This window comes from Budorcas taxicolor, chromosome 9 (genome assembly GCF_023091745.1).
Source record: "Budorcas taxicolor isolate Tak-1 chromosome 9, Takin1.1, whole genome shotgun sequence".
Lineage (NCBI taxonomy): Eukaryota > Metazoa > Chordata > Mammalia > Artiodactyla > Bovidae > Budorcas > Budorcas taxicolor.
The window spans coordinates 77,416,723-77,437,029 of record NC_068918.1 but is presented as its reverse complement, the minus strand read 5'-3'; the positions used below and the strand labels follow the sequence as shown (position 1 = coordinate 77,437,029).

Sequence of the window (20,307 nt, the reverse complement as noted above, 5' to 3'; positions counted from 1 at the left end):
CACAGAGCTCCCAAATAATAGGAAGGAAAATGACATTGCCAGGGGGTTATTTCATGGTCAGAAATAGGAGTGCTAAAAAAATAAATAAATAAAAAAGCAGGAGTGCTATTTTGTGGCAGGAGAAGCAGAGATTCAGATGCAATCAACACTGACGGCAAATATCTATTATGGGTTTGGATTATGCCCACATGTATGCTATTTTATTTAATATTCCCAATCAGCCTGTGGGGTGTCGTGGCCCCTATCTTGCAGATGGGGAAATAGAAGCTCTTGAAAATTAAATGACTTGCCCAAGGTCATGGCTAGTAAGTAAGCGACAGAGCTGAATTGGAGCCCAGGTTTCTCGTTTGTGATGAGGTTTCCCCTAAGTACTGGGCTGTAACCCATGCAGCTTTTGTGAGCCTGCAGAAAATTATCACCTTCATATGGAAAGACTAGAGGGCAGTTTGCCTTTTATGGTTAGCAGAGAATTTTTTAAATCACATTTCGAAGACATATGGTTAAGTGTCTTTCTCTACAATAATCAGCGCTATGGAAAAGTCATTCCAGTGCGAAGTGTTCTACATTTTTGTAAAATGCCAGACTTTCCCTCCAAACAAAACAAAGCTACGTGAACTATGGGATCAGCCTCTCTCCAGATTGCCGTAATAGCAGTACTAGAGGAAGTTGTTAGGAATTTTTGGAGACTGTTGTTATTTCAGCCAGAAAACAATCATGCTTTAAAAATCCATACTTATTAGCAGCATCCTTTGGGGAGTGAGGCAGCCCTCGTGAGGTGGGTATATACTGTCGAGCATAACCATCAAGAAGTGGAGAACTAACTCCACGTGGATCTTTTGAGAAGCAGGACCCCAGAGATGACGTTGAGGCGCTCACGTCTCATGGGTCCCCTGGCGAACATTTCAAAAGAAGACTCAAATACAGAGCAGCTTCCATTAAGGCAGGGGAGGCAAGCGGGCAGTCTGAAATCTGACTGGCCAGCTATGTGTTATTTGACCTGAGGGTAATTTTTTTTTTAAAGAAATTGACTTAGTTGTTTTAAGATTTGGTCTATTTCACAAGGAAGTCTGGATTTCTGGCTTCTCTCAAAGTGAGGTGATTTTCTTCTGGAGCTGAGCAGGGCTACCCCTCACTGCTGGAGGTCACAGCTCTCCATTTTGTCTCAGACTCTAAATGGCAGTTCATTCTTTTATGTTACCTGCCTGGCTGCTATAGAAATTTGAATTTTAGGCTTCTAATTAAAAGGTTTTGAATTCTGAGTTACAGAAACCTAGGAAGCAAGTGCTTTGTGTCCAAGTTAAGGCTCTAGTTTGAGCTCATTTGTGTGTCCCATCCTCATTTGTGTATTTATGTCACCCTTGCTCCTTACTTTCTGCATTTATGGAATGAGTTTTCCGTACCAGGCATAGGAGTTACCAGTAGTGAATGTGACTTTATCATCATTATCATCTTTACGCATTTCTGAGTGCTTTTTCAGTGCAAGGACTGTTAAGTTATCTAGCATGCATGTAATCTTTCCAAAGTGAGGCAGGCTCTCTTATTATCACCATTTTACAGATGTGACATTGGAATTTGGTACCTTGGCTCAAGGTCACACAGCTGGTAAGCGGAGAAGCCACAAGTTGGGTCTGAGACAGTCTAACTACTGAGCCCAAACTCTTAACCCTTCATGTTTCTTATGGTTCGACGGAGCTCACAGTATAAGCTCGTGGGCCTGCTCACCATGGGGGCAGACAGGGCATTTCCCTCCGGTTGGATTCATGGCATCAATGTGTCCTCACCTTGGTCAGAACCCCCTAGTAGAGGGACCAAGCCCAGTGAGCTTGTCTTAAGTACTCCACATGGATTGGGTCTTTTTTTTAAAAAAGCAATCTTTTTCAAGTGCAGTGACTTTGGTTTTGTTTTTTAAGTTTTTATTAAAAAATTTTTTGGCCGTGCCATGCAGTATGCAGGATCTTAGTTTCCCGGGCCAGGGATTGAACTTTCGTCCCCTGCAGTGGAATCGTAGAGTCTTAACCTCTGGACCACCAGGGAAGTCCTCAGTTGGCTCTTTCATAACTACTATAACTATTCGATCATATAGATCTGCTATGTGGGCCAGCCGAAATGTATAGGGTACATCTCTGCGTGTGTGTGTGTGTGTGTGTATGTTTCCAAAAGATGGAAAACTTAGGAGGGTTCTGAGCCACCTTGAAACTTCAAAAAGAAATTTCCCTTGGATTTGCTGTCTTCCACCAGTTCCACCTAGCTGCTCTTCTAATGGAGCCTGTTATGCTGAGAACGTCTGGAGAAGGGTGGTACCCCCTCTGTCCTTGTACTTTTGCAGCTCGGCACCTGGAGAAACAGTGCCCTCCACTCATGCTTGTGGAGTGAAGGAAAAGAAACCAAAAGAAGGAAGAGGGTGTAGTCAGACCTGAAGAAGGCTTGGCTGTGTCTGTGAGGTACAGACACAGCCAAGTGGAGACAAAGGCAGTATCTGAGCGTACTTCATACAAAACCCTCAAGAGACTCATGCATGCTGGGTCTACCCTCGCATCTGGGACGTTTCAGCTCCCACTGGAGTCTATAAATTCCAGTGCTTAGCTTTGTGGTTCAGTTGCCTTTTGGGAATGACACTGCTGGCTATGTCATGTTTTTCTGCCTCTGTCCTTTAATTAATAAATACATTTTGGCAAAGGAAAGCTGTGGTTTCAGGAGGCTTTTAATTTTTTTTTTTTTCACTTTTCTTATTTACCTTGAGGGATTGGCCAAAGAAGACCTATTAAATCATAATAATTGCTGAAAATTTCCTCAAAGTTAGGCACTGACTTTGAGCTGTGAAATGATCCGAAGGGCAAATAAACAAGCAAACAGAAAACAACTTCTGATCTGTTTATTTGAATAGCAAAAGAAGGATGGTTTTTTTCCTTACAGACATGTCCAAAGTCAGCCATAGAGTCAGGACTATGTGAGGACAAACTCTTCCAGGCTCCCAAGTTCTGGCTTCTCACTGAGAACTGGCTTGGAATGGGGACCCCTTTCTACACCACCGACCCCCAATAACAGAAAATTCTGCAGTTGATCATCCAATGCCAGCAGAGACAAAAAACCCCAGACTATACAATAAGGTCAGTTGGAAGACTGCTGAGTTCGGTCAGCTTTCTGCATTATTAAAGCTTTATAAAACATGGCATAAACAGCTCAATAACCAGCCTTCCCCTGAACTTTTTCCCCAACCCATCAAAATAGCATCCTTTCATTTGCATAGAGCTCTGTGGATTAGCATGTTTTCGCTATCCTCACAACAACCCATTTAACCTGAAGATGCAAGAGGTCACAGGACTGGTTCAAGGTTGCCTGAGTGACTGTCCTGAAACTAGAAATCAAGCTTTCTGACTCCCAGTCTAGCACCTTTTTATTTCATCACTGGCTGTTAATTTCCAAATTGAGTGGAAATCTATAACCACCCACTTCTCCTTGCCCTGTGTGTATTCTGGCATTAAGGACATTGGTTGAAAAGAAGGGCTTGAGTGTTCTAAGTCAAGGGGAATGCTTTGGTAAGTCTGGGAGGATCTGGTGAAAAACCTGCAAGCCAGCAAAAATGTTTTCAGACTGAAAGAGACTGTGTCTTTTTCATTTTTAGATCCCCAGTGCCCAGCTCCAGGCCTGGCACATAACGACCCTCAATAAAGGTTTGTTGATTTGAAACCTGTACGTTAAATCCATCTGTAAGACTGGATTAACGCGAAGGGCAACTTTTGGTGTTGACTGTACATTTTTTTTTTTTTGCTAAATTCTTTCCTTAGTGGAAGGTCCTGCCTGCGCAAACTTTCCATGTCTAGAAATCAAATTTCTCTAGGGTAGGCTGATAGGGGAGGTTAGGCTCACAAGTCCTTCAGGAAAGGCAGCATTATTTGCTTTTCTGAGCCACTCCATTGGAGAGCGCTGTGTTATAGTGGCAGACCATTTCATTGTTGGTTTCAGTTACTGAGTCATGTCCAATTCTGTGACACCATGTACTGCAGCACGCCAGGCTTTTCTGTCCTTCACTATCTCCCAGAGTTTGCTCAGATACTTGGATATCAAGGAGATCAAACCAGCCAATCCTAAAGGAAATCAACCCTGAATATCATTGGACAGACTGATGCTGAAGCTCCAATACTTTGGCCACTTGATGTGAAGAAACACTGAAGACAGGAATCTCTTCTCAGAGAATGACAGAGGATGAGATGGTTGGATGTCACCTCGAGATTGAAGGCAGGAGAAGGGGATGACAGAGGATGAGATGATTGGATGGTATCACCAACTCAGTGGACATGAATCTGAGCAAACTGCGGGAGATAGTGAAGGACAGGGAAGCCTGGTGTGCTGCGGTCCATGGGGTTGAAAGAGTAAGACACGACGTAGTGAGGGAATAAGAAATGTTACAATAAGGGACTTTTACTACAAACATTAATACCTATGCAAAAACATATAATACACACCATGACCTTGTGGCTAATGAGTTTATGTCACATGTATTACTTACAGTCATTCATTAAAAAAATCTAAACACTGTTGGGGCAATAAAACATCTTTGTGACCTAATTTTTCTATACTAATGTTGTTCAATTACTTAATTTGTCATCATTTGGGGTACTTTTTAATTGCTAGTTCTCCAACAGCAAAAGAAAATGTTTCATTTAGAAGGAAAACATTCATTCAGATCACATGCACTTGACCCAAGTGCAAAGGGCTTGCTGTGAACATAATTTAAACTGTGGCTCTTTGGCTGGTCTTACACGCTCCCTGGGGGAAGAACTTCAGACCAGCCCATTGGGAGTATCCTCAGGGAAAGGACTGCAGAGGGCAACTTCCACAATGACCTTGGAAAGGCTCCATTCAGCACCAAGTGCTCCTGTCTGCATAGGATACCTGCCAGTTGAAGGCAAGCAAGCTAGGTTTCCTCATTGTTCTCCTAGGGCAGTGCCAAGCAAACACTGAGAACTTGTTTGTATGTGTGTGTGTGTGTTAGTTGCTCAGTCATGTTTGCCTCTGTGTGACCCCATGGACTGCAGCCCACCAGGCTCCTCTGTCCATGGAATTCTCCAGGCAAGAATACTGGAGTGGGTAGCCATTCTCTTCTCCAGGAACTCTTCCCAACACAGAGGTAGAACCCAGGTCTTCTGCACTGGCAGGTGGATTCTTTACCATATGAGCCACTAGGAAAACCCTTAACTTTTTAAAATGTAATGCTAAATATCATTTACCAGCAACCTGTCTGTATGCAAGAACAGTGACTATGCACCCAACAGGGCCACAAGCTGAGGTCATCCATGGATATTACTTTACTGCCCATGATGTAGATTTTTGCAAAAGCACTGGCTTTTTCTAGCTTTGCCATACTGACATTATATTTGGACTGGTTCATAATCTTCAGAACTCTTAAAAGTCCCTCTAACGTAAATAACAAGGAAATCACAGACTTGCCCCGTGAAGCCTCCCTCCCTACCCCTCTTCATCTGTCAAACGAGCATAATGGAAAAACGATGTCGCCCTGGCTCTGGGCCAAAATAAACAATCTGGAAATACTGTGTAAACCCAGCTGCTGCACCAGAGGACAGAGGCCTTGCTTTATGACCCCAAGATGGTTCACCATATGCAAAATAACAAAACCTCACCCCAGACTTGCCATCTTTTCTGATCCTGGGCTGGTTCTGGCATCCCCTCCCTTGACTGCAGTAAATACACACCTACCAAAGCCCCCTCGCCCCAACAATCTGAGTTTGTCTGAACCTGGTCCAGCAGAGATGATGGGCAAAAGTAATGAATACCAATTGAATAACAACCAGATGTGGGGCCACGTTTTACTACTGGGCGGGAAAAAGCATTATTGAAAGACAGGCATCAATTCTTCAGCTTCAGGGGAGCTGAGAGGTGATCCACCAAGAAGCCCTGCTCTCTTAAAAAGTGAACTGAGGTTTACACATCTCAGGTCAGAGTACATCCAGACATTTCCAGTGCCCAAGGGAAGAGGTATACTTTTCTGGGTGGCAGGTGTGATGAAAGTCAAGGTCAGGTGGAGTGGGGCTGGGGCATTAACCAGCATGAGGGAGTGCTGCCAAGCCCCACACCCTGCCGGCTGCTCCCAAAACCAGGTGAACGTGATGCTCGCCACAGATAGAGTAAACTCATTTCCTGAATTACACAGGGAGGCCACACAGTTCAAACACAGGCGGCTCCCCTGCAGCTGCCTGCACCGGAAATGAATGTGTCTCACCGTGGCTCGCAGCAGTGTGTTGGCTGAAACGGCCACGTTTGATTTGCCACTGGGATGATGGATGGCATGTTAAGACCAGCTTCTCGGAGGTAAAGCAATTAGGGGAGAAAAGAACAAAAAGTGCTTCATGGCTGACTAGGAGCCTGGGGTTGGTAAAATCAACAGAGGGATTTTTTTTTTTTGCAATCTTCTTTCCAGATCTGGAAATACCAATAATTAAAAAATAAATTGAGCTCGCTTTAAATTTAAAGAACACCTTGATTCTATGTAGCCAAGTGAAAGTGACATGATTTACTTCTTTTTCTTTTTAATGGCTGAAAGTGCTGGGCTCCCTTGATGGATGAGATAAAAGATTTTTTTTTTTCTCCTGGTCACAGCTTGCAGCATGTGGGATCTTAGCTCCCCAGCTAGGGATGGAACTCAAGCCTCCTGCTTGGGAGCTTGGAGTCTTAACCACTGGACCACCTTGGAAGTCCCAAGACTTGTTATAATGTCTCCGATTTGCTTTGAATTTTGGAAGCAAAAGCAATTGGCTTGTGGGTCACGAGGGCCCACTGAGAGGAGAGAAGGCAAGCAGCTCTGGAAGGAAGCATGTGTTTCTAGAGCTATTGTTCAGGCAGTGTCCTAACCCCATGGACTCTTGAGGTGAGGGCTGCCCACTGGAGGGGCTCCCAGGTTCTTGGTCTGGGGAAGCCAATTTGACAACATTTACCCTCAGTTGCTGGGGGGTGGGTGGTGGAGGATTTTCTTGCCTGGCCTCTGTTTGCTCATTCATCACCTCTGCATTAAGTATCTACTAAGCAAGGGATTGGGGGCAGGAGGAGAACGGGACGACCGAGGATGGGATGGCTGGACATGAGTTTGGGTGAACTCCGGGAGTTGGTGATGGACAGGGAGGCCTGGCGTGCTGCAATTCATGGAGTCGCAAAGAGTCGGACGCGACTGAGCGACTGAACTAAACTGACTGAACTGAAGCACAAAAAATGAGTCCAGAAAATAAGAACCGCTAAAAGCTGAAACCACAGGCTCTCAGCTAGAGGAGGAAAAGTAAACAATAAAGAGAGAAACGAGTGTATAATTCACCCAACAACTTCCCAAGAGATCTGAGAATCCTCGCTTGACTGCAGGCCCGGAAGGGCTCAGTCAGAGGGGAGCATCAGAGGAGAGATGAGACGTGGGGCACCACTGAGGGGTGGGCACTGAGGGCTACCTTTGAGTCCTTCTGTGTGACCAAGTGAACACCTGGCTGCACAATGCAATTATTTCCAATTAGCACCCCAGCCGATTCTGATGGTGTCCAACCCCACTCAGATCCCAAAGCTTAGAATGAAATGCATCAGGGCTGGAAGAGACATCCCTGCTGTCCTGTTCACACACTCATGAGCTCCGAGTAATGGGGGTGAGGGGCTCCCCGGTGCCCACCAGGTCAGCTGGCCCAGTTTCCCAGTCTCTCCTGCTGCCCTTGTTCACAGGGTGGAGGGCATTTGTTCTTTTCTCCCCAGCTTTGGCCTCATGACCCAGATCATAAAAAGCTGCTATATTTCTTTGAAAGGATATCCCACCCAATTAGACATGCATGCTTTCCCCAACACAGCATTTTGCCATTAAAATACTGGCTTGAGCGTGAGAATGGCAACAACAGAAGGATTTATTTTCACTGCAACAATTGAACTGAACATTTCTGTTTGAAAATCCATTTCTGAAAAAAAATTATTGGAAGACTTACTGTGGCAATATGAAGAAAATGTTAGAAATAGACTTTCTGTTCGAAACCTTTATTGAGAAATGCATTTTTGTTACCTTTTCTACTTTATCTGGATCAATATTGTGGAAGCCCTTACCAATGACCGATGAGGGCAGCTTAATCAAATGGATTTATCTGAACAAAATGGGTAAAGAGAAACACTGACCCAGTAGTTCTGTCCGGATGTCTTGACATCTGACAATCTCATAAATTCTGCCTTTACTTTATATGCAAGTTTCTTCTTCTCTCTCTTCCTCACAATCTGTATATTGTTAGCAGGCTTAGGCTACTTGTCTTCTACACACACACACACACTCACACACACATGCTCCTCTTATTTGCCAGGGAAGAGGCCCTCCCCCGCAAACACATTGCTTCATCTAAGTCTAGCTCTGAAGGTATTAAAGACAATTGCTGACACACACAGTTACTCTGATACACTACAGATGGTGACACACCCACAGGATACTTCTTTGTGTCATTTTTCTATTTCTCTGTTATTTTCTTCTCTAGGGTTTCATGTAGATCAAGCTACCTATCGGCTTATGTATAGGATCAAAATAAAGTCCTTGTGCAGTTTATAAGCCTTTAGCTTTAAATATCAATTTTGGGAAAAGTCTTTTACAGCTTAAAAATTCATTTTTCTACTTATGATGTACATAGTATATACAAACCATATGTATACATACTAACATATATATACATACACACATATGCAAATATATAGATTTTGGAAAAAGATTAAGTAGATAAAGTGATTTTATACCATCACATTTATTGTAGTAATATATATCCTTCTAGTCTTTTTCTTATTTATGTATATGAGTTGTAAAATAGATCTCTGCTGTACTGCTTATTTAGTTTTACAGTCTTTTAAACTTAACAGTGTTCTTGGCCTGGAGAATCTCAGGGACGGGGAGCCTGATGGGCTGCTGTCTATGGGGTCGCACAGAGTCAGACACGACTGAAGTGACTTAGCAGCAGCAGCAGCAGCAAACTTAACTGATGACAAGGATTCACTTACAGTATTAATTATTCCAAGTCATATTTTGCAATATATATATATATATATATATATATATATATATATATATGTATATGTATATATTTTGGCTGCACTGCATGGCTTTGAAGGATCTTAGTTCCCCTATCAGGGATTGAACTTGGGCTTTTAGCAGTGAAAGCGCTGAGTCCTAACTACTGACATCCAGGGAATTCCCTGCAATGTGTTTTTATGTGCTCCATTTTATGGATGCTGTATAGGTCACGTGCTAGTTTGCTATAGTTACATAACTGAGTTGTTTTACAGTTTCTGTGACTGAATAATATGACATAAACATCCATGTTCATAAGTGATCATGTGCCTTTCTGCATGTCTCCCTAAAACAAATGGTAGCTTTAGATACTGAGTAGTGAATCTTCTGAGAGCTGATAAGGTCTTCAATTCTGACAGCTCTTCTGTCAACGACCCTGAAATTTGTGTAATATAGTTTTCCTAAATTTTAAGACATTTTCTTTAACTTTACACAGTGTCAACCCAACTATAACTTAACTAAAGATCTAAAATGCATAGGACTTTTTGAAGATCGTGTACCTAGTATCTGTGACAATAGAAAGTCCTTAAGCATAGCATTTAATATGGGAGTGCTATGGTTTAGTGCACAAAAATTCTTAGTAAATTTTACCATATGATGAGTAGTTCCTCACTCTTGGACTCTATAAACTAGATATTCAGAATCTAGCTTTTGCTTTATCATTAATTCTAGATAAATTTTCTCAGCACAATATGGTCTAATTCATTCTCATTGTTGTTGTTTTAGAGTTATATTTATCACAGTGATCAGTCTTGATGAGTGAACTTACGGTGAGTCCCAAGAACAAGCAACTTGGATGTTCTCTCTGGAATGTTAAACATGGTGAGATTTTGATAAACCCTTGAAGGGCTTTGAATGAAGTAGCTGTTACATGGAAGACAAGCATGTCGATAAGCGAGATATTTAACCTCTTGCTCAGGCACTAAAAAGTTAGGTTAGTAAGAGGTGCTACTCAAAATAACCATATCCAAGTCAGGAAAGCCTGAAGTGAAGTTCCAAGGATGCCGTTAATTCCACTGAAAGAATTTACAATGTTACTTTAAAATTACTTTATCTGGGTAACTGATAGCACACTGGTAGTACCAGGTCTTAGGAGGATGTGAATTAACAGCTTTGTCTCCTCCTCTTGAGGTCAGATTTTCGACTGCATGCTCTGTAAGACAGTATGAATATCTAAAAGGCCCAAATGGCTTTGCAGATGAAATTGCCACTGTCCATTTGTATGGAGGAGATCCATTCGTTTACTTAAGCAAGGTCTGAAATTGACATGCTAATACCAGAAGGTATAAGACCACCTTCAGGGAAAATGCCTGGGTACCATGGCTATTACTTTGAAGAACAGTGGTAAATATTTGCTGTGAACATTTAAATACTGTAAGAATGTTAAAGAGGTTAAAATTTACAAATGTAATCTGAGAATAAAACAATACATTTCTCACTATCTTTTTGAAAGGTTTGATTGTGATAGAAACTTGTCTTTGTAACTAGAACTTGCCTATGAAAGATGATTGTTGTTTTCCAGTCGCTAAGTCTTGTGTAACTCTTTGTGACCTCATGGGCTGCAGCACGCCAGACTCCTCTGTCCTCCACCATCTCCCAGAGTTTGCTCAAATTTATGCCCATTGCGTTGGTGATGCTGTCTAACCATCCCATCCTCTGCCACTCTCTTCTCCTTTTGCTTTCAATCTTTCCCAGCATCAGGCTCTTTTCCAATGAGTCGATTTGAAAGATGGTGGGCTACAGTTGCTGCAAGTTTCCAAGAGAAGATATTTAAATGATTAATTGCTTTTGGGGCAGAAGCTGCTATTAGAAACGGATAGTGGGGGAGAAGTATATCTATTGAGGTAGAATAGAAATGTAAACGTCTTCTGATGAGAAAAATTAAGTTCTTTCATTCTTCTGACATATGAAGGAGAAGAGGGGGAACAACAACAGGCGTTGACAGTTAGTGGCTTATAAATGAAGATGGTCAGTGGGGATGTAAATTTCCCTGGCTAATGGCTGTGAGAAGCTGCAGAAACCTGTAATGTTCAGCAGAAGGGAGAGAGAGGACAAGCTGCCAGTTTGGATGTCACACGAGCCTGAAGTTGTGTTGCTGAGCTCCAGATTTCCTCCTTGGTAAGATGGGCGGCAAGGGGAGAACTAAAAAGAATCCCAGTAACTCAGGTGGTAAAGAACCTGCCTGCCAATACAGGAGATGTAAGAGACGCAGGTTCGATCCCTGGGTTGGGAAGATCCCTGGGAGGAGGAAATGACAACCCACTCCAGTATTCTTGCCTGGAAAATTCCATGGGCAGAGGAACCTGGCGGGCTACAGTCCATGGGATTGCAAAGAGTCGGACACGATAGAGCAGACATGCGTGCAATGTTGGAGAGACTGTGCTGATGCATTAGAAGCAGCCAAGAAAGGGATGCTAATGTTTCCAAAAAGGGTTCATAGGTATCATTAAGTTCTGTCAGTCCTGGTTCACTTCAGAAACTGTCTTAGAGACAGGTGAAGTGGGAGACAGGAAAAAAGAATAATTTGAATGACATGTAAGACATGGAAAAAATATCTATTCAAAGGATGGAAAATCAAAGATGTTTGAAGGAGAAAGATCAACAAACGGAAAAGCTGTAACCCATTACATTTTAGTTTTCTTGGGGCATGAAATGAAGTTTCATGATGTTCTAAAAACAACAAACGAACGGCATAAAATTGAATAAATGAATTAGCATTGAATCCATACTATATATTTTTTTACCTCATTTTGATATAATAATAGAAATTGGTTAGTTATGTCATGGTCCTCTTCTTAAATCATACCCAGAGAAACATTTTAAAAATTTCAAATGGTTTCTACATTCTAGCAAAACCAGCCATAAGACAGGCTGGTTCATTTATGACTTTCCAGTAACCTTTCACTTTAATGGCTTTTACCAAATGATTTATTTACTTGGTCCGAGCTGAGGTAACCTCCTGGCTGCACTGCTTGCAGCCCTCACAGCTCAGAGTCTAAGGTCCTGAGTTTCTTCCTTAAGATGTCTTGTGAGTTTCTGTGGAGGCTGAGGGTTCTCATGAAGAGACACTACGAGTCCCCGGTTCAGTTTTAAAATGTCCTGCTTTCCCTCACCTTTCTCTTTGGAGAAGAGAGGAAAATCACTGACATTTTCTGACCCATCAAATGTTATAAAGTAGCAAAGTTTCTGTACCTTTGCAAAAGGCTGAGCATTTCAAGTCTTTGCAAGTTCCATCGTTCTGATTCACATTTCTCTTGTCTTTACTGCCTTACTCCCTTTACATTACTAGATAAATCTACTAAAATTCATCTAAAATAGCAGGTTTTAAAAATAAAACCTGTATGGTCTCATTAGCTTTTCCATTAAACATTGGGGTCACTTTTGGCCCCAGTAGTATCTGGAATTGCAAGAGACTATAAAGACAGTGCTAGTATGTGTTTTATGTCTATAACAAGAGTTAGCATGTACTCCATAAAAACTGTACCATTTCTACCAAAAAAGGATTCTAATTTAATACTACTACTTAACTCAATCATCAGTTTTTAAGTTTTACTTGAGATAAGAAATGAAGAAGAAAAGCTGAAGAATTGATGCTTTTGAACTGTGGTGTTGGAGAAGACTCTTGAGAGTCCCTTGCACTGCAAGGAGAGCCAACCAGTCCATCTTAAAGGAAATCAGTCCTGAATATTCATTGGAAGGACTGATGCTGAAGCTGAAACTCCAATACTTTGGCCATCTGATGTGAAGAACTGACCCCTTGGAAAAAACCCTGATGCTGGGAAAGATTGAAGGCAGGAGGAGAAGGGGACAACAGAGGATGAGATGGTTGGATGGTATCACTGACTCGGTGGACATGAATTTGGGCAAGTTCTGCGTGTTGGTGATGGACAGGGAGGCCTGGCGTGCTGCAGTCCATGGAGTCGCAAAGAGTCAGACACCACTGAGTGACTGAACTAAACTGAACTGAAGAAATGAAGGCTTGGTTTGCTGGAAATGAAGCTGAGGGAAAGAGCTTTGGTTCTTCTTCGGATAGATTTAATCTCACTCTTCTTTTCTGAGTGTTGCAGAACCCTCTGGACCATAAGAACTTCTCTTTCTCCCCTTCTTTTTTATCCCACCAAGTCCAAAGCAGCAGGAGGTGGAGAGCCACTGGGCATGATGGAATGGGGTGGTATTTGTGCAGGGAGTCACTCCTGCCCCCAAGTTTCGCTGGTGCTCTGGCGGGAGTGATGGTAGTGGCATACGATCCACCGTTCTCTCTCTCGCTCTCAAGCCCCCAGCAGTGATCATGGCCAGGCTCAGTCCAATGATCCTCATAACCTGTGTTTCTGGTCACCGTGCCTGACGGTCCAAAACTGGCCCTAGACATAAGCTCCAATTCTAGCAATTTGGGGCTGAAAGGACAGTACCCTGAGGGTCACTGAAGGCTTTTAGACCCTCATGACCTCTGTGCATTCCCTGAGATATTCAGATCTGATTCTTTGAGAAGTTAATGGTTGCAAGTGAGCACATAATTCTTTATATCTACTTAGAATATTTATGAGGGAATCAGTTTCTAGTTCCATATAACACCATTGATGGCATCACTGACTCAATGGACATGAGTTTGAGCAAACTCTGGGAGACAGTGAAGGACAGGGAAGCCCGGTGTGAGGCAGTCTATGGGGTTGCAAAGAGTCTGGCACGACTGAGCAACTGAACAATAACAACACCGTTAGCTCATCCCCTGGTTAGATAGATATATGAGTGACTAGTTTTTCCTAATGTATGATAAATACATTGACATACACTATCAAATAGTTGAAAACAGTTGACACTCGACCTTGCGCCTTATGGCAGCAGGTGGTGAATAAGGTCATTTTCATAACTGTCACGGAAGTCCCTACTCCACATACAGGATAGGTCTTTAGACATAAAAATGAACACAGCAAAGAGTAAAAAATGCCACAATTTTAAATGAATGAAATATGACCCTGAATATTAGCATGGAATGTTTTTAAGCTTATTGATATTCATAGCCTTTAATCATATCATGCCAGTGATCTTCCTAAGTAACAAAGGGCTTTGTAAAAATATTTGACAGCCAATAATTTTTTAACAGGCTAACAAAATCAAATTAATATTATTAAATTGACTTAGGAAAAAGAACAAAGCTGAAGGCATAACCCTCCCAGTCTTCAAAACAGTGTGGTATTGGCACAGAAACAGACATATGGATCAACAGAACAGAATAGTGAGCCCAGAAATGAACCTACATACTAATGGTCAAGTAACCTTCAACAAAGTAGGCGAGACTATACAATGGAGAAAAGGCAGTCTCTTCAGCAAGTAGTGCTGGGAAAGCTGGAGAGCTGCATGTAAATCAATGAAGTTAGAACACACCTTCTCACTATACACAAAAATAAATTCTAAATGGCTCAAAGACTTAAACATAAGACAGAACACCATAAAACTCCTAGAAGAGAACATAGGCAAAACATTCTCTGACATAAATCATAGTGATGTTTTCTTAGGTTAGGATCCCAAGGCAAAAGAAATAGAAGCAGAAATAAACAAATAGGACCCAATCAAACTTATACACTTTTGCACAGCAAAGGAAACCATAAACAAAATGAAAAGACAACTTATGGACTGGGAGGAAATATTTGCAAATGGTGCAGCAGACAAGGGCTTAATTTAGAAAAATATGCAAACAGCTCAATATTAAGAAAATCAATAACCCAATCAAAAAATGGGCTGAAGACTGAAATAGACATTTCTCCAAAGAAGACAGATGGCCAATAGATACATGAAGAAATATTAACATTGTTAGTTATTAGAGAAATGCAACTCAAAACCACAATGAGGTATCACCACCTCACACTGGTCAGAATGGCCATCATTAAAAAGTCCATAAGCAAAAATGAAAAAAAAAGTCTATAAGCAATAAATGCTGGAGAAGGTGTGGAGAAAAGGGAACCTTCGTACACTGTTGGTGGGAATGTAGATTGGTACAGGCACTATGGAAAACAGGACAGAGGTTCTTTAAAAAAACCAAAGTTACCATATGATCCAACAATCCCACTCCTGGACATATACCCAGAGAAAACTCTAATTAGAAAAGATATGTGCACCCCAGTGTTCATAGCAGCACTATTTATAATAGCCATTACATGAAAGCAGCCTAAATTTCCACTGACATATGACAGATGAGTGGGTAAAGAAAACCTGGTGTATACATACAATGGGATACTACTCAGTCATAAGAGGAATGAAATAATGCTGTTTGTAGCAATATGGATGGACCTAGAGATTATCTATCAAAGTGAAGTAAGTCAGAAAGAAAAAGACAAGTATCATATGTTACCACTTTTATGTGGAATTTAAAATATGATACAAATGAACTTACCTACAAAACAGAAACAAAACAAACTTATGGTTACCAAAGAGGAAAAGGGGTGGGGGGGGGGAGATAAGTCAGGAGTTTGATATTTAGTAGATACAAACTATTATATATAAAATAAAACAACAAGGTTCTACTGTATAACACAGGGATATGTTTAATATCTTGTGACAACCTATAATGAAAAAGAGTCTGAAAAAGATATATAATAAATATAAATATATATAACTGAATCACTTTGCTGTATACCAGAAACTAACACAATACTGTAAATCAACTATACTTTTAAAAAAATTGATTTCACTACTTGGTAATCACATTTATATCTGTAGGTTGTAAATTTTGAAAAATACCTTTAAAAATAAATGTTACTGAAGGTCAACTTGCTATAATTTTAACAGTGAATACATCATGGAATATTTGCCTATCTAAACAACTAAAATAATGATGATAGGATCATAAAAAAGATCTTAAAGAAGTGCTCATTAATCACCTTTCTGTTCTATATGATAAATCATGTACTCTAAGAATTTTTAAGACTCCAGCAGACATTTGCAGCAACTAGACTGGAAACGATTCCAATTTTTGCTTTGCTATTTTAGAAAAATAAGCGATTTTCCTTGGATTGTTTGCTTTCTTAAATTCCATTCCCTGATTCATTAAAATCCTTCTCAAAAGCAAAACTGCTGCACGACTGATACAAATGACTTTACTGTTCACCAGACTGAGGCTTTGCAAGCACTTTATTAAAGCAGTCAGCTTATTTCAACTAATAATGTATTTCTCCAGGAAAAAAAACAGAACAAAGTAACATATCTAGCATATAAATGAACATCATCTCAACAGAATTTCCAAGCTTTCCAGAAACCCTGGATTCTAAGAATTTAACAGAAAAAAAAAATTTCCCAGAATCATAACTTTTATTAACTAACCTATCTCCTTCAGAGCTTCACGGTTTCAGTTTTGCCCTTTACATGGAAAGGCAGTAGAATGGCCAAGAGCAGAGGGTATTGAAAACCCAGGCCAGAATCTGAAAGCTGGCTCTGCTGATGACTGGCTCACTGACCTGCAAAATGGGGATAATAATAGTATCTATCTCATAGGGACGTTATTAAGATTAAATGAAATGATATATCTAAAGGGCTTTAAAAGTGTGCGTAGGACACAATAAGTTTCCAAATAGGTGTTAACTGTAACAACAGCAATTATTGATATTCAGCATTATTGTTATCATCTTTCTCAAAATTTATTCTCTTGGAGGAGCAATATTCTGCTACTCCAACAGAAAAATGCTTATCTTCCCAACAGAAACAAAATAATTTGTTTAAATTTAATTGAAACAGTGGATAAATTATACTTCCTGCAATTAGGGACATCAAGACTTTAAGAAGCCCTGCTCTTTCAAAATTTTAAGAACTGGTGGTTTAGTGAGAGTAAAGATTTGTATCTCTTAGAGCGGGCTTTTTTTGTACCAAGGACCGGTTTTGTGGAGGACAATTTTTTCACTGACTGGGAGTTGAGGGGAGGGATGGTTTTGGGGTGATTCAAGTGCATTACATTTGTTGTGCACTTTACATTTCTATTATTATTACATCAGCTCCACCTCAGATTATCAAGCATTGGATACCAGGCACTGGGGACCCCTGCCATAGAGTATTCATGTACAGTTATAGATAGATTCTTCTTGCCTACATATTAACTAGTTTTATAATCTATTCCTTTTGCTTAACTGTCACACAATCTAGAATTGACTATATAATGCTTCAAATGTCAAAAATTTATGTTTCATGTCTTTCCCTCTCTCCAGAGTTCCATTTGGGTAGGACTATTTTCTATCCATTTTCTCTTCTGCTGCATTTTGCCTGGGCTGGACAAATAACAAACTTAAAAAAAAAAAAACACACCAAATTTCATGACTACAGCATCTGAAATGCTTTCAGAGAAGAAATAAATGGAATATTTTGTAAGAAACTCTCCCCAACCCATTATTATACTGGTGGGCAGTTTAGGGAAATACAATAAAATGCTCAAGTTAGAATGGACAGAACATGGCCCTGCTGAGATCTGCAGCTGTGCATTCAACCTTCTGCCTAGTCCCTGGGCTATGTAATTTGATCAAAACCAATTCAGACTTGCTTTCTTATAGCATAACATGCTATTTAGCTAAATAATAAAACACAAAGAGAATCGATTTGAGATGGTTGGTCAAAAGACCCCTAGTGTTAGTCACTCAGTCGTGTCCAGCTCTTTACAACCCCATGGACTGTAGCCACCAGGCTCTTCTGTCCATAGGATTTCCCCGACAAGAATCCTAGAGTGGGTAGCCATTTCCTTCTCCAGGGTATTTCCCCAACCCAGGGATTGAACCTGGGTCTCCCGCATTGCAGGCAGGTTCTTTACTGTCTGAGCCATGAGGGAAGCCCCCAAAGACCCAATAATATCCATGAATTAGTGTTAGGAAAATTAGATCTAGTCCCAAGGCGTTTCCTTTTCTGTGCTGGCTTTCCCCTTTTTTGGACCACATTCACCATGTGGCATGTGGGATCTTAGTTCTTCAACCAGGGTTCAAACCTGCACCCTTTGCAGAGGAAGAACAGTGTCTTAACCAATGGACCACCAAGGGAAGTCCCTCCAGTTTTTTTTCCCCCAGAAAATAATAACCACTATCTGGCAGAGGCCCCCAAGAAGGACAAATGGGCTGCTTTACTCCCTAGGTCTTTTCCAGCCAGCTCTATTTCACAGGGCTGACCAAGGACTGCCGAGGGCAGTTTTGGAGTTCTCTACTTTTGAACATAGGTATTTCCCCATGAACATGGCTGTGTAAAACCTATAGCTCCATGTGAAGCTGAGATTTCACTGATGACTAAACAAGTTTTCTGGAGGCTCGGTCTCAGCTTATGGCATCCATACTCCACCCTGAGTCTTCTGGGTTTTGTTGGGCTGTGGCCGTGACTTTTACCACCCACCCCCAACCCTGTCGTCATCTTTTCTTGGGCTGCCTTCCTGATCTGTCTCCAGATTGCAGCCACTCGATGTGTCCAGTGTTTGAGTTGCTTATGCCTTCTGTCCCAGCCACCATCCTAGCCTGGCTGAACCACCTGCCCGGGTGTTGCCCTGACTCTGGTGCCTTGACCCATGGGCCTTTACAAACACTCTAAACAAAGTGAAAAAGAACTGCTGCTGTTGCTGCTGCAAAGTCGCTTCAGTCGTGTCCAACTCTGTGCGACCCCATAGACAGCAGCCCACCAGGCTCCGCTGTCCAGGGGATTCTCCAGGCAAGAACACTGGAGTGAGTGAAAAAGAACTAGAGACAGTCAAATGATCACGCAGTAGTCCAAGTCAAATGGGAGGAGGCATAACAGTTTACCTTCACATTCCATTTCCCTGCATCTCCTGACTCTTGACATTTATTTTTTTAAACGGTGGCATTATGGTTTATTTTATTTTGGCCACACCGTGAGGTATGCAGGATCTTAGTTCCCCAATCAGGAATCGAACCCTCGCCCCCTGCTGTAAAAGTGCAAAGTCTTAACCACTGGACCACCAGGGAAGTCCTTCAAGTTTCTTGTTTTTGTTTGTGTGTGTGTGTGTGTGTGTGTGTGTGTGTGTGTGCAATTGATCATTACTTTTATAAAAACTCAGAATCAATTTATATGATGATTATGGCTAATACGCATCCAAGGAAAAGTCCATGGCTTTTAATTTCTGCCACTTCATTTTGAAGCAGTTTTGAAAATCTACTTGATTGAAAAGTATCAACAAAGTCTAACCTTCACTCCTGAATAGCACTAGTGTTTACCTCTCAGAAAGGATCCTCATCAGTCAAGAGAAAAAGTAAACAGGAAAATGTCATTTTAACATTCCTTTAGAATCGTGCTATGGAATGCCAGGGGGGGTTGACCAGAATTTGGAGTGTCTACACCTAGCAAAACTCATAAATCAATGACCTCAAGATATCATAGCATGAAGACTTTATTAGGTGCCATCTGTAATCACTCAATTAAAAACAAATGAAGGATGCATATTTAAACTTCACTCTCTGACACGAAAATAATTGCACATTTCACATCTGGTTTGGCTAACCCTGATACTGACGTTTAATCTTCATACGATGATGACTTGTGGGGCAGAAAGTGAGTCAGCTACTGCAGAGTAAAGTCAATTTGTTTTCAGACTAAGGATGGTCATGCTGCAATAGAAGAGATCTATGAGCTAACCTCCTGTAATTAAACCATCTTAATATCTATATGACTGCCCCCAAAGGTCTAGGATTCAGCCCTAGGAAGCTACTTCCTGCCCTTTTGGTGTTTACACTGTAGTTCATACAGCAAGATAAAAATCTTGAGGCTATTTGACAAGTTAAGTAGAGTTATAGAATTTTACTATTTCAGGGTTAGAAACCCTTACAACCATTTCAGAACTCCAATATTCAGAAAGAGCTGTGTGTGTCAGTGTGTGTGTGTATCCAAAGTTGGGTTCATTGGCTAGAATTTGGTTGGCAATTCAAAGAATGCCAAGGGAGAGTTGCTGATGACAGATTGGACATCTTTAGGGGTGGGGCTGGTGAAGTGACAAAAAGTTAGGCCTTGGATTCTACCTGCAGGTATCTGTGCTGCCCTCCAGGAAATGATGTTCCTTATTTGTCCCTTCCTGCTCCATGTGGCTGCATGTGCAGAAAAGAATATGGGAGAGAGAAGGGATGAAAGGTCTGTTCAATACTAGCAATGCCGTAGAGATCTAGTGGGCGTTGTTTCTACTTCCCTCTTTCACATATAAATTGCATGTGACCATTCAACTATTTTCCTAAAATTAATAATCCTTTTCCAAAAATTAAAATTCTACTCACATG

At 41.2% G+C, this 20,307-nt stretch overlaps 1 protein-coding gene across 1 annotated transcript in view; it reads right to left on the bottom strand.

The window, feature by feature from the left end:
- The window catches only part of UST (uronyl 2-sulfotransferase), a 312,460-nt gene that overhangs the window by 1,352 nt on the left and 290,801 nt on the right, over nt 1-20,307 (bottom strand). The window lies entirely within an intron of this gene.